At 42.0% G+C, this 12,705-nt stretch overlaps 1 protein-coding gene and 1 pseudogene across 2 annotated transcripts in view; both read right to left on the reverse strand.

Moving 5' to 3' along the window:
* Positions 1-12,151, reverse strand: part of BICC1 (BicC family RNA binding protein 1) — a 321,158-nt gene extending 309,007 nt beyond the window's left edge. The window contains exons 1-2 of the mRNA XM_079793120.1: positions 11,701-12,151; positions 11,305-11,391 (exon numbers count right to left, since the gene is read on the reverse strand). The gene's annotated coding sequence lies outside the window, so the exon portion shown is untranslated. The remainder of the gene's footprint in view (positions 1-11,304; positions 11,392-11,700) is intronic.
* On the reverse strand, positions 8,040-8,425 carry LOC307112491 (synaptophysin-like protein 1; annotated as a pseudogene). The gene has a single exon. The product of its transcript is annotated as a synaptophysin-like protein 1 (transcript).
* Positions 12,152-12,705: the final 554 nt, after the last annotated feature.

Here is a 12,705-nt window from a genome sequence, read left to right on the forward strand (position 1 = left end):
TGGCTTCATGTTTATTTTTTTCAGGTTGAACCTATTACCAGATAATTATTTCAAAATGAATCTCTTTCCCAATCCCCTGGCAAAGAATGTTTGGTATGTTTTGATTGGTCGGTGTGCCATCATGCATTTTACGAGCTCTTTGCTTAATCTGATATTAATGTATTCTTTGCAGGCAAAAGAGAAAGACCATGCCCAGTGGCATCTGAATTGCTCAACAGATCTTCATTTGGTTTACTATGCCAAAGAAAGGAAGACAATTTTGTCCTCTTTTTAAAAATCATATTGTTCCATGAAGTCTTCCTTGATTGGCTAGCTTCAATAGCACCAGGCTCTTCTCCATCATGACCCTCAATGCACACATTCAATGTCCAAATGAGTGATAACCTATTCAAGGTCTGCAAGAGGGTAAGGACCATGTTGTTCATATTCTATGCCCCATTCCTAGTGCCTAATATTGTGCTTGGTACATAGTAAATCTATTTAAACATATTTTGAGTCAATGAAAGAATAAAGAAGCAACTGCTTCCTTCCCTGAGGGCTGGACAGTTTAATCCCAAGACATCTAAGTGTTTTTGAAGTAATTCTTTCTAGGCAAGTACAAATGACATGGAAATGTCCTAAAAACACTATTTGTTGAGAAAACATTTCTTTGTTTCTTCTGCCACACTACAAAAACACTCTTACCTGGCCATTTCTTCAGCATGTCTCATTTTCTTGAACATGACTTAGTATTTTTTCTTTCTAACATTTGTCAAGCTTATATCTTATTGAATCACACTATTTATATGGTTTTACCTTGTATGCTCTTAGACTTCCTCTCTGCCTCTTCTGGTTTTTGGATGCTGCAGATAAAGCGCCTTATCTGTCCTAGCTTCAGGTTGGCATTAAATGCTGGCATTGGCCCATCCCTGGATTGATTTTAACAGATGTGGTTTCCTCGTGAAGAAACCCTCAGGCATTAGACATGAGGTAGCAGAGAAACTGCCAAACTTGAGCTTGCAATTCTGTTTTTCAAAAGTAAATAAATCTCCAATGAGATGATTTATTGATATAATCCTGAGATCAAGAAACAGAGCTTCCAGGGGAAATTACCGGCATGTGTGATGTCATCAGAGAAGGGAATAAGGTAGATCAAGGCAGAGTTGTATAACTGCTCGAAGCTGCTGTTCATATATTTTTTAATATATTTTTTATTTACTTCAGAGAGAGGAAGGGAGAAGGAGAGAGAGATAGAAATATCAATAATGAGAGAGAATCATTGATCGGCTGCCTCTTACATGCCCCACACTGGGGATTGAGCCCACAACTGGGGCATGTGCCCTGACCAGGAATCAAACCATGACCTCCCTGGTTCACAGGTTGATGCTCAATCACTGAGTCACGCCAGCCCAGTGCTGCTGTTCATCATTTACCACATTTCAACTCTTCCCCTCATCCTTTCCTCCAGTCTTCAAAAATGTGGATTTTGGTAACTGTTGGCCTGGCCTCTTATTGATGAAAAAAAGTGTCTTGCCATTTAGTTGCTGGAAAACAGTCTGTTGTATGGATTATATTTAAAAAATACATTGTCAGCCCTAACTGTTTTGGCTCAGTAGATAGAGCGTCGGCCTGCGGACTGAAAGTCCCCAGGTTTGATTCCGGTCAAGGGCATGTACCTTGGTTGTGGGCACATCCCCAGAAGGGGGTGTGCAGGAGGCAGCTCATCAATGTTTCTCTCTCATCGATGTTTCTAACTCTCTATCCCTCTCCCTTCCTCTCTGTAAAAAATCAATAAAATATATTAAAAAATAAAAATACTGTCCAAGTGGGGCTAAAAGCACTACTGTATAAGAGTTCACAACTTTGCCTCTCTGTGACTGTGTGCTTGCCTCCAGGCCTTCAGTGAAGCTATCGGGACCATGGGTAAAAGGTCTGAAAATTAGAAGATAAGAGACAAACTAAAGAAAGAGAAAACCTTATCCTGGGAGAACAAAAAGAGAAAGACCAGAACTATGAGTGCATGCAGGGATAAGAAAGAAATTTGGTGAGCTGACAGTCTTTGGGAAGAACTTTAGAATGGGTAGGGAAAGAAACAAGAGATGAAGAAATAATTTTAAAGGCTTCTGCTGGATATTCTTTTAACATTCTTTCAAAGTCCCTGGTAAATATTTGAATTACCTTGTGATTAGTTTCAATTGTCAAACTTGTGTTTATTTAATGTAAGGCATTGTACAGACTGGGCCACATGGGGCCTCATGTTTAAATGAGCTTTCTCCTTTGCTCTCATCCTTCATCCCTATATATAGGGAAACCAATATAAGCAGAATCCAACTGATAAGATTTTTTTTAGCTAATTTTTATGTTCCCAGAGAAATCTTAGGGAAAACAAATAAAGAGAATTATACAAGAAACTCTGTTAGAACACACATACACACAACTATTACAGGATATGTACATTCCAATGTTTAATACTTTCTATATCTACAACTCTAATCTATAAACATGAACACCCAACTAAAATTCAGAATGATGATCCTGAGGTACTTTGGGTGGTACACACACAATGCAATATATAGATAATCTATATATATAAAAGCCTAAGTGACTGAAGGACTGAACAACTGAATGACAGAATGACTGATTGACTGGTCGCTATGACATGTACTGACCACCAGGGGGCAGACACGCAACACAGGAGCTGCCCCCTGGTGGTTAGTGTGCTCCCACAGCCAACCTCCCGCAGCCCCTCCCCCTCCCCCCCCTCCCCCTTCACCCCCCCCCCCCCCCCCGCCGCCAACCTCCCGCCACCCTGATCCGCCCCAATCATTGGCCAGACCGAGGGACCCCACCTGTGTGTGCATGAATTCATGCACCAGGCCTCTAGTGTATATATAATTGCACTCTTGAAACCTATATAACTTTATTAACTAATGTCACCCAATAAATATAATAAAAATATGTTTATTTAAAAATACCTTGCTCGGCCAGCATGGCTCAGTGGTTGAGCATCAATCTATGAACCAGGAGGTCATGGTTTGATTCCAAGTCAAAGCACATGCCCAGGTTGCAGGCTCCATCCCCACTGTGGGGTGTGCAGGAGGCAGCCAATCAATGATTCTCTCTTATCATTGATGTTTCTCTCTCTCTCTCTCTCTCCCTTCCTATTGGAAATCAATAAAAATATTTTTTAAATAAAAAATCTCATCTTTTGTACATACTAAAGAAAAAAAAATAACCAAAAGAAATCCCTTCTAGCTCTGGGCATTGTGGTTAAGGGCAGTTAGGCCACCTTAAAGACACAGCATGCCATCCAAATAGAGATGGGCAATGAGTCACTTGTGGCCCCATGTATACAAAAGGAAACCTCACCTTGCCACACCAATCACTTTTGCTGTTTCTTTTCTTTAAAGATAGGACTTAATGAGCACCTGAAAGAAGTTCACAGGAAGCTCTCTGTACACTGAGGAAACTCTGAAAGGCAAAGCAACTAGACTTTTCTCTTTCCCACTGGAAACTTTTTCCCAAAATGACCCATTTCTACCAGTTTTGTTTATACTTCCTGAATTAGGACAAGAGGCAGACCCTCACACCCACACAGCATTTATAGGCATTACTGTGGCCAAGTTTCTTCTTTTTTTCTTTTTTTGCCTCTTTTTATTTCTGTTGCGAAGAAAGCCCTAAATTTCAACCCAGTTGATGGTTTTCATCCCAGGCCACACAACTGGCAAAGCCCCGAGTCCCAAGACCTCCCAAAAACATAAAGATGCCTGGGAATCTGAAACAGGTACCACTGATTACTTTAGCAGCAGAGGCCTTGTTTTCACTTGATGGGTTTACCCTGATTCTCTTCTCTTCTCAGGCTTTGGCTCTTGGCATCTCTGCTAGAACTGATATCAACACCATGGTTGTGTTTATGTCTCCCCCAGTGCCAGGCTCACTGATGTGGTGAGTGGAGCTCTGGGAAGTGGAGCCGGGGAGGCTGAGTCATCAATCATGATCTTCTGTCTCCCTGGGTCTGACCGAAATGACAGAGACTCCTCTCACTACCGTGTCCCTGGGAGACCACAGCAGAAAGGAGGTGGGGGACTGTCCCCTTCCCCCTCTCACCGCTTTAAGAGAGGACACATATTCGGCAGAGTAGTGGAGAGATGATGGTACAGAAATCTCCATGCATTCCCTTTTGTCCTTCAGGCCACAGCTTCACTGGGACCCTTTCTAGATGGATAACCCACTTTGGAAAGCTACCAAGTGGAAAGCTACTATCGCTGAATGTATACATACTCTGTGACCCAGCATTTCCACTTATGAGTAAGTACATATGCATATGCACATATACGTAATATGTTTATAGTATATATCCATATTCCATACCATATATTTAATATATACATAGACTAGTAAATAACATATAGTACAGGTAGTATCCATTCATATGTTCACCAAATACATGTACAGGAATGATCATAGCCGTACTACTTATAATAGCTAAAAACATAAACTCCCTAAGCACCTGCCGGCAGAATGGGATAAATGAAAGGTGGTATTTTCACATGGCAGAATACCACACAGCAATGAGAATAAAGAGCTATAACTATACACAAGAATACTGATGAATACCACAAACATAATATTGAACAAAAGAAAGCAGAGAAAAAGAGAGTAAATACTGTGTGGTCTCATTTGTATAAAGTTAAAAACTAGGCAAAATTCATCTATGCTGTTAGAAGTCAAGACAGAGATTGCTACTGGGGGTGATGACTGTAAGGGAGGAAGAGGGGGGGCGGTCTTCTGTGGTACTAGTAGCTGTAGCTTCCTGAACAGTACAAATTTAAATGGCTAAAATGGTGAATTTTATGTTACGTATAGTTTACCACAATAAAAAGTCATCTTCTCATATACTTTCCTGAATACCTCACAAAAAGAACCATACTTCCAATCATTCCTATCACAAAATCATGTTTATTTCCACCAGTAGCATTTTTACTACTTGCTACTTTCTTATTCTTTATCTGTCCTCATTATCTTTATTGTCAATGTCTACTAGAATGTAAGCTCCATAAGGATAGGTATCTTGTCTGTGTTATTCAACTCGATTCATCTGCCAGCTCGTAGATCTCAAAAAAATGTTTGATGAATCAACAAAATTTCAGGGTGACATGAAGCAACTTATGAAACACTTCTGTAAACCTTTCATTTTATTCATTCACCCCAGAAGTATTAAGCATTTATATGCATATTGTATGGGATTCAAAAGTGAAATGAGGTAGCATGTTCTTACAGAAATGAAGCTAGCTCTCGCAAATAGCAATGCATTCCCAGTCTTTAGAGCTTGGGTAGATGCTAGATCAGAACAGCATATAGATTTAAACTCATCGTGACAGACCAGATTGTTTAATGTTACCTGCTTCCAGAATTTGTTGAAAAGTATTCTAAAGCCCCATCTGGACTCAGCAGAAAAAAAGAAATTCACCAAAAACGAGTGATGTCTAGTGATACTGTATATAGAGAACCACAAAAATTCCATCAAAAAAATTACTAGACTGATAAGTGAATTCAGTAAATTCGCAGGATACAAAACAAATATTCAGAAATTGACTACATTTTTGCACACCAATAATAAACTATCAGAACTAAGAAAACAATCCCATCTACAATTGCATCAAAATAATAAAATACCAAGGAATACATTTAATCAAGGTGATAAAATACCTGTACACACAAAAAAAAATTATAAGACACTGAAGAAAGAAATTGCAGAAGATGCAAATAAGTGGAAGTATATACTGTGCTCAGGGAGAGGAAGAATTAACATTATTACAATGTCCATACTACCCAAAGCAATCTATAGATTCAATGTAATTCCTATCAAAATAACAATAGAGTTTTTCATAGAACTAGAACAAATAAACCAAAAATTATTATGAAACCATAAAAGATCCTGATTAGCCACAGCCATCTTGAGAAAAAAGAACAAAGTCAGAGGTATCAGGCTACCTCCTATCAAACTATACTGCAAGGCTATAATAATCAAAACAGTATGGTACTGGCATAAAAAAAAAACCAGACATATAGATTAATGGAACAGGATAGAGAGCCCAAAAATGAACCTATGCCTATATGGTCAATTCATATATGATAAAGGAGACAAGAATATACAATGGGGGTAAAGATGGTATCCTATCTAATAAAGACAGAATATGAATATTGACTGTAACTCCATGACAAAGATGGCGGCGCCCACAGCCAATAAGGAGGGAATATGCAAATTGACACAACAAGGGGAGAGGCGGAAGGCGGCTCCGGGCTGGAGCGAAGGCGGTGCCAGCAGCCAGAGGAAGGAAGGCCTATTCTTGCACGAATCTTCATGCATGGGGCCTCTAGTATTTAATAAATGGTGTTGAGAAAATGCACAGACACATGCAAAAAAAAAAATGAAACGACCATTTTCTTACTCCATATACAAGAATAAACTGAAAATGGATTAAGGACTTAAATGTAAGACTCAAAACCATAAAACTCCTAAAAGAAAACATAGGTAGTAAAATCCATGGCATTTCTCTTAGCAATATTTTTCTGATGCATCTCCTCAGGCAAGAGAAACAAAAGAAAAAATAAACAAATGGGACTATATCAAACTAAAACATTTTTGCACAGCAAAGGAAACCATCAACAAAACAAAAAGACAACCTACTGAATTGGAGAACATATTTGCCAATGATACATCCAAATAAGGGGTTAATATCCAAAATTTATTAAGAATTTAAACAACTCAACACCAAAGAACCCCAAACAATCCAATTTAAAAATGGGCAGAAAACCTGAATAGACACTTTTTCAAAGAGGACACACAGGTGGCCAATAGACATATGAAAAAATGCTCAACATCATTAATCATCAGTGAAATGCAAATTAAAACCACAATGAGATATCACCTCACACCTGTCAGAATGGCTATCATTAACTCACCAACAAAGAACAAGTGTTGGCAAGGATGTGGAGAAAAGGGAACCCTCATTTACTGTGGGTGGGAATGCAGACTGGTGCAGCTACTATGGAGAATAGTACCATGGCAGTCAGTGCCATGGCCTCAACCTGCTGGATGTGGCCAAGAATTAAAATAATAAGCCCTAGAAGTTAGGTTTGTTCCTGGAGATACCAGTCAAAGCACACAGAGACTCTGGGGTGAGATTTCAGCGTGAGGACACCTGTGTCGGCCTAAGATGTTCTTTTCATGCTTTCTTGCTGGTGGTGACCCTCAACCCTAAGCAATGCCACCATTCTTCCCAAAAAGGAGGGAAGCCATCCCTGCCCCTCCCACTTCTTGAAAGAACCACCGCCTTCATCACCAGCTCTTCATCAGCTTCTGAGACCTGGGTTGGCACAAGTGGATCACTGCCCCCAAAGGGTTCATGGCAAATTACTGCCACGGAGATGGTCTTTTCCCAATGGCCACCTCCCTCAGCAGCTCCACTTACACTTTCATGGAAGCACCCAGACATGCGGCCAACCCAGTGACACTCCAGGCTTCTGTATTCCCACCAAGCTGTCCCCCAAGTCCGCGCTGTATCAGGGTGATGATGAGAATTCATTCTACGACATTATGGAGACGTGATAGTTGATGAATGTGGGTGTAGGTAGGTAGCCAGAAATAGGAATTGAAGGAGTATTCTTAGGGTACACTTTTAATAAAATGACATATCTGGTTTAAAAATGGAGTGTGTGTTTTGTTTTGTTTATTAGAAAGCTATTACTTTTTTTTAATCCTCACCTGTGGATATGTTTTTATTGGTTTGAGAGAGAGAGGGAGGGAGGGAGGAAGAGAGGGAAAGGAAGGGAGAGACAGAGAGAGAGAGAGAGAGAGAGAGAGAGAGAGAGAGAGAGAGAGAGAGAGAGAGAGAGAGAGAAACATCGATCCATTAGTTGCTTCCTGAATGCTCCCTGACTGGGGATCAAACCCACAACCTTTTGCTGTATGAGACTAAGCTCCAACCAACTGACCCATCCATCCAGGCCTCATTTCTTTTATTAGAAACAAATAATGCTTCTCAAGATGTTGGCTATAGGTCATAGTATAGACGTATTTTTAATACAGTGTACTTCTCCCTTAATTATATTCCGGTAGTAAGTGAAATACCTTCTTGGCTATGAGAAACAGAAGTATTGGACAGACAATGTAAGCTGGTCTCCTTGTACACAAACCATGTATTTCTCCCCAAAATATCATATTCAGAAAGCCAAAGATCACAGATACATTTAAGGATCCCATACTAGTCACAGAGCCAAAATAACACATCATTCTTTGAAGATTACAGGGTGCACGTTCCTGGACAATATTGTGACCAGTAGCTATTTTAACATCTGTCAGAGCTTTAGCCCAGGCTGAAGTGCTCACCCGCCACAAGAAAGTGGCAACAAGAGTAACAACAAAGTCAGCCAAGGGAAGTTTTCAACTCTCCCAATACAGGTTTGGGTAACCAACATAGAGCAGAAGAGCAGCAATGCAGTACAGGAAGACAAAGACTGCAAACATAACATAGAATTCCACAGAAGAAGAAAATTAAAAATGGAACTGCCTGATGACCCAGCAATTCCACTTCTGAGTATATATCTGAAGAAACCCCAAAACACCAATTCAAAAGAACATGTGTACCCCCAGGTTCATTGCAGCATTATTTACAATAGCCAAGCTACGGAAGCAACCCTATTGCCCATCAATAAACAAGTGGATAAAAAAGTGATGGTACATGTTTACAATGGAATATTACTCAGCCATAAATAGAATCAAATCTTACCAGTTGTGATAGCATGGATGGAGAGGGTTGTACGCTAAGTGAAATAAGTCAGTCAGAGAAAGACAAATATTACATGATTTCACTTATATTTCGGATCTAAAGAACACAATAAATTAACAAACAAAATAGAAATGAGCTCATAAATACAGAGGACAGACAGATGGTTACCAAAGGGGAAGAGGTTGGGAGACTGGGTGAGAAAGGGATTAAGAACTATAAATTGGCAGTACTAAATAGTCACAGGAATGTAAATTGCAGCATAGGCAATATAGTTGATAATATTGTAATAACTGTGTATGGTGCCAGGAGGGTACTAGAAATATCAGGGGGGACACTTTGTCAAGTATATGATTGTCTAAGCACTAAGCTGCCTTAACTTTCAAGCTAAAGCCATGCTCTTCCAAAGCATCCCCCAGCCTATGACATCACAGAGGGAACACCAGGGCCTGGCTATTTCTGCATATTCCTCTAATGCGCAATCTGCTAGGGAGCTTCCTGTTGAGTTGGCCGAGGTTCTGTCAAATCTGAATCATGGTCTGAGGCTCTTCCTACCCAATCCTGCCTTGTCCTCCTCTCCCTTCACAGGTGTCAGAGATACATCACAAATCCCACTTCTTTATCTTTCACAGATATTACCTCCCAATATACCTCTTGCACTCCAAACCTTATCTCGGGGTCTGCTTACTCTAGGACCCAAATGACACAAATGGTTTCAAGTAGAAGCTCCAAATTTAATGCCACAAGGGCCAGCACTGCAAATTACAAGTGTTCACTTAGAAACAACTTATTTGTTTTCAGGGATTTACCTATTCAATGATTACAAATAATTCTTTGGAGAAATGCAAGGAAGGCCAGCTAGAAATAAAATCACAACTGAGATCTACTGAAGAGTTACTATGTGCCAAACTCTTCACATGAATCCCCCACCTATTCCTCACATGCCTTATGAAGTGTGTAGAATTCCTATTATTTCTTTTTACAGAGAGCAAATAGAGATTAGTTTGATTGTCCAATGACATAATTAGTAAGCGAAAGTCAGCATTTGTCCCCAGGAAAGCCTGCCCTATTAACCATGACACCATTCCAGTTATCCACAGTTGATTTATGTTGTTTACAACAGAAGGATCCTAACAGATATGAACATTGGTTCCAGGGAGCAAGGTGTAGGGTATAGATAGACCTACACTAACAAATTTGGCCCTATCTAAGATATCATCTATGCTTCTGAGCCACGTAACCTCAATATCCATTCCTAAAAAAAACTGTACTTGCTGGTATAAATTAGCCAATTGCTACAACATAAACTTTCTTTTGAAGTGTCCAGTTTTGCCTATGATCCCAGGAAAAATGGGATCTAGTCCTAGTCCCCAACCTGCTGAAAATAGATGGAGCGTGAAGGGGATCATTAGCTTCCTCCTGGAAGAGAGTCTCAGGTTAGCAGAAAGAACAGTTTCTGGAGACAAGGAAGGTAGAACTGCTTATGCAATGGCATTTCAATGAGGTGTGTGTGTGAGGGGGTGTTTTTTATATATTTTTATTGATTTCAGAGAGGAAGGGAGAGGGAGGGGGAGGGGGAGAGGGAGAGGGAGAGGGAGAGGGAGAGGGAGAGGGAGAGGGAGAGAGAATCAGTGATTGGCTGCCTCCTGCACGCCCCAAACTGGGGATTGAGCCCGCAACCAGGGTATGTGCTCTGACCTCGAATTGAACCGTGACCTCCTGGTTCATAGGTCAATGCTCAACCACTGAGCCACACCAGCCGGGTTCCATGGTGGGTTTTTAAGCGGGATTTGAGTATTTGGAAATCTGAGTCCTTTTCTAATTCTTACAATAATCTTAGCCCCAAAGTTGTAAGACTCAGAGATTCTTAGTGAATGTTGGTCATAGAAAAGTGAGGGATTTCCTCTTGTGACTCCCTGAAAATCAAACTCTAGAGGTGACTTTGTGGGCTGTAGGTTGAATTAGCAGTCTTTCCAAGTATCTCATGTAGAAATCTGGATGTTTATTATTAAAGCGTCCACGTACCCAGAGGCTCAATATTCAATATACCAGCTACAGTAACTGGGTGCCATTCTAAGAGTGGTGGTCTCCTGCGGATTCACGGGAAAGACCCTTGGACTTCAAATGCCCCAAGAGAAGCGGTTGAAAGGCACAGGTAAGCAGATGTATCTTGTTGAAAAGCTCTCCTGTGAGGTCAGATGGGTTCAGGTAGCTTTCCTGCTAGTGTGTGAGTAGTGCCCGCGAACACATCCCAGCTGTGCCTCATCCACAGAGAATACACGTAGAGCAGCTGAGGAAGTCGGCAGGCGCCCCTGGACCTGTAGGTGCCTCAAGCCACCGATTTCACAACCCGTCAGGCAATTTGTATCTGCAGGACCGGGGAAGCTGCCCTTCTTGGGACGGTTCCTATTAAGCCTTTCTTACTGTCCGGTGTCATCGGCGAGGTAAAGGATTATTGAATGAATTACAGCTGTGAGCTTGATCACCCCCTCACATCCATTACACTAGTGGCAGTGGTGGGGTCACAGTCACTTACCTTAGAAGTGGGGCAGGCCACACGGGAAGAAGGAACTTGCCACTCCAGAGGTTTCACGGTGGCATTGCATTTCCATTCACCTGGTGGCTACGGAGATCAGAGGGAGAGCGGGATCACGGTGCTGTATTTAGGCTGCAGCTGTTGCTTACCTTCAGCCAGGGCATCATTCAGGGGTCAGTTAGAAAACAGAAACCACTTCAGCTATTTTAAGCAGGGAGATATTTAAGAAATGCAGAGAATCGCGTGCATATAAAATATTGGAAGGGCTAGAGAAAGCAAATTGGAAGTGGCTCCCAGATGACAGAGCTGGCCTGCCAGGGAGCCAGCTACCCTGCCATGATCAGGAAGGCAGAGAATCAGGGAACTGCCCTGGAATTGCTAGCCCCAGAAACTCACCGCCTGCACAGCAACTGGAAATCACCATGCCCCAGGGCTGCTGATGCTGCCTTCAAAGTCGCACTGCTCCTGCTAGACTGGCGTCAGCCAAACCTGCGTGCCCAGCGCCCGATGTCCTGGTGCCCATGGAGCTGGTGACTGGATGTTGTGATGCCACAGCCGAGAGCCCAGCCCTTCCACACCACGCTAGCCCGCAGTCCACGGAAGCCGCAACCGTGCTTCTCCGTGCACCTATTTGGCTTCCAAATTCCCACAGGTGCATCTGATTGTCCACGCTTCAATCACCCCTGCAGCCTTAACTACCAGGAAATAGAGTGTTTGGCTTTCCAGCCTATTTGGTACCGACAGGCATCCTGAAAGGAGGGAGAAGGGATGCTGAGCACTACTCCACTAGGAAGCCAGCCAGCTCGCTGTGTCCTGGCGGGAGAAGGGGACGGGGGTAGCAAAAAGCCACAGGTGAAGGCATTTCCTGGCTTGAAAACGGAAGTGGAACCAGGAAAAGAGAAGGGAAAGCCTAGCCCAGGGGAGCAGGCAGGCAGGTTTGACCTGGAGGAGAGGTTGGGACTTTTGGAATCCTTATCAAATGCTGCCCTCTGATGTTTGAGGGATAAACTGCTATTGAGACATGCTGGAGCACAGCCTGGAGAGGGAATGCATGGAGATGTAGTTTTCTGGGGTCAACAGCTATGGGTGCCTGAACTTCACGGAAACAGAAAAATCCACTGAATTGGACACCAGAACTACTGCCAAACGCTGCAGCCAATTGCCGTCCAGACCAAGTTTGCCAAGGTGTTCTTGACCCAGACCTCTAGATACAGGTTATTTTTTCCTTCGTAATCAGAGTGGGGACGTTGTAAACATTCCTGGGGGTCCACGCAATGATCGGAAAAGCGGATGATCACTTCAATTATGACTCATTTACACAAATTATAGATCAAAGTGAAGACTTACAATAAAAGAGTTTAACTTGCTGTCAGTATGGGTAATTTGACTTTTCTTAATCTA

The sequence above is a fragment of the Cnephaeus nilssonii genome, assembly GCF_951640355.1.
Source record: "Cnephaeus nilssonii genome assembly, chromosome: 16".
Lineage (NCBI taxonomy): Eukaryota > Metazoa > Chordata > Mammalia > Chiroptera > Vespertilionidae > Cnephaeus > Cnephaeus nilssonii.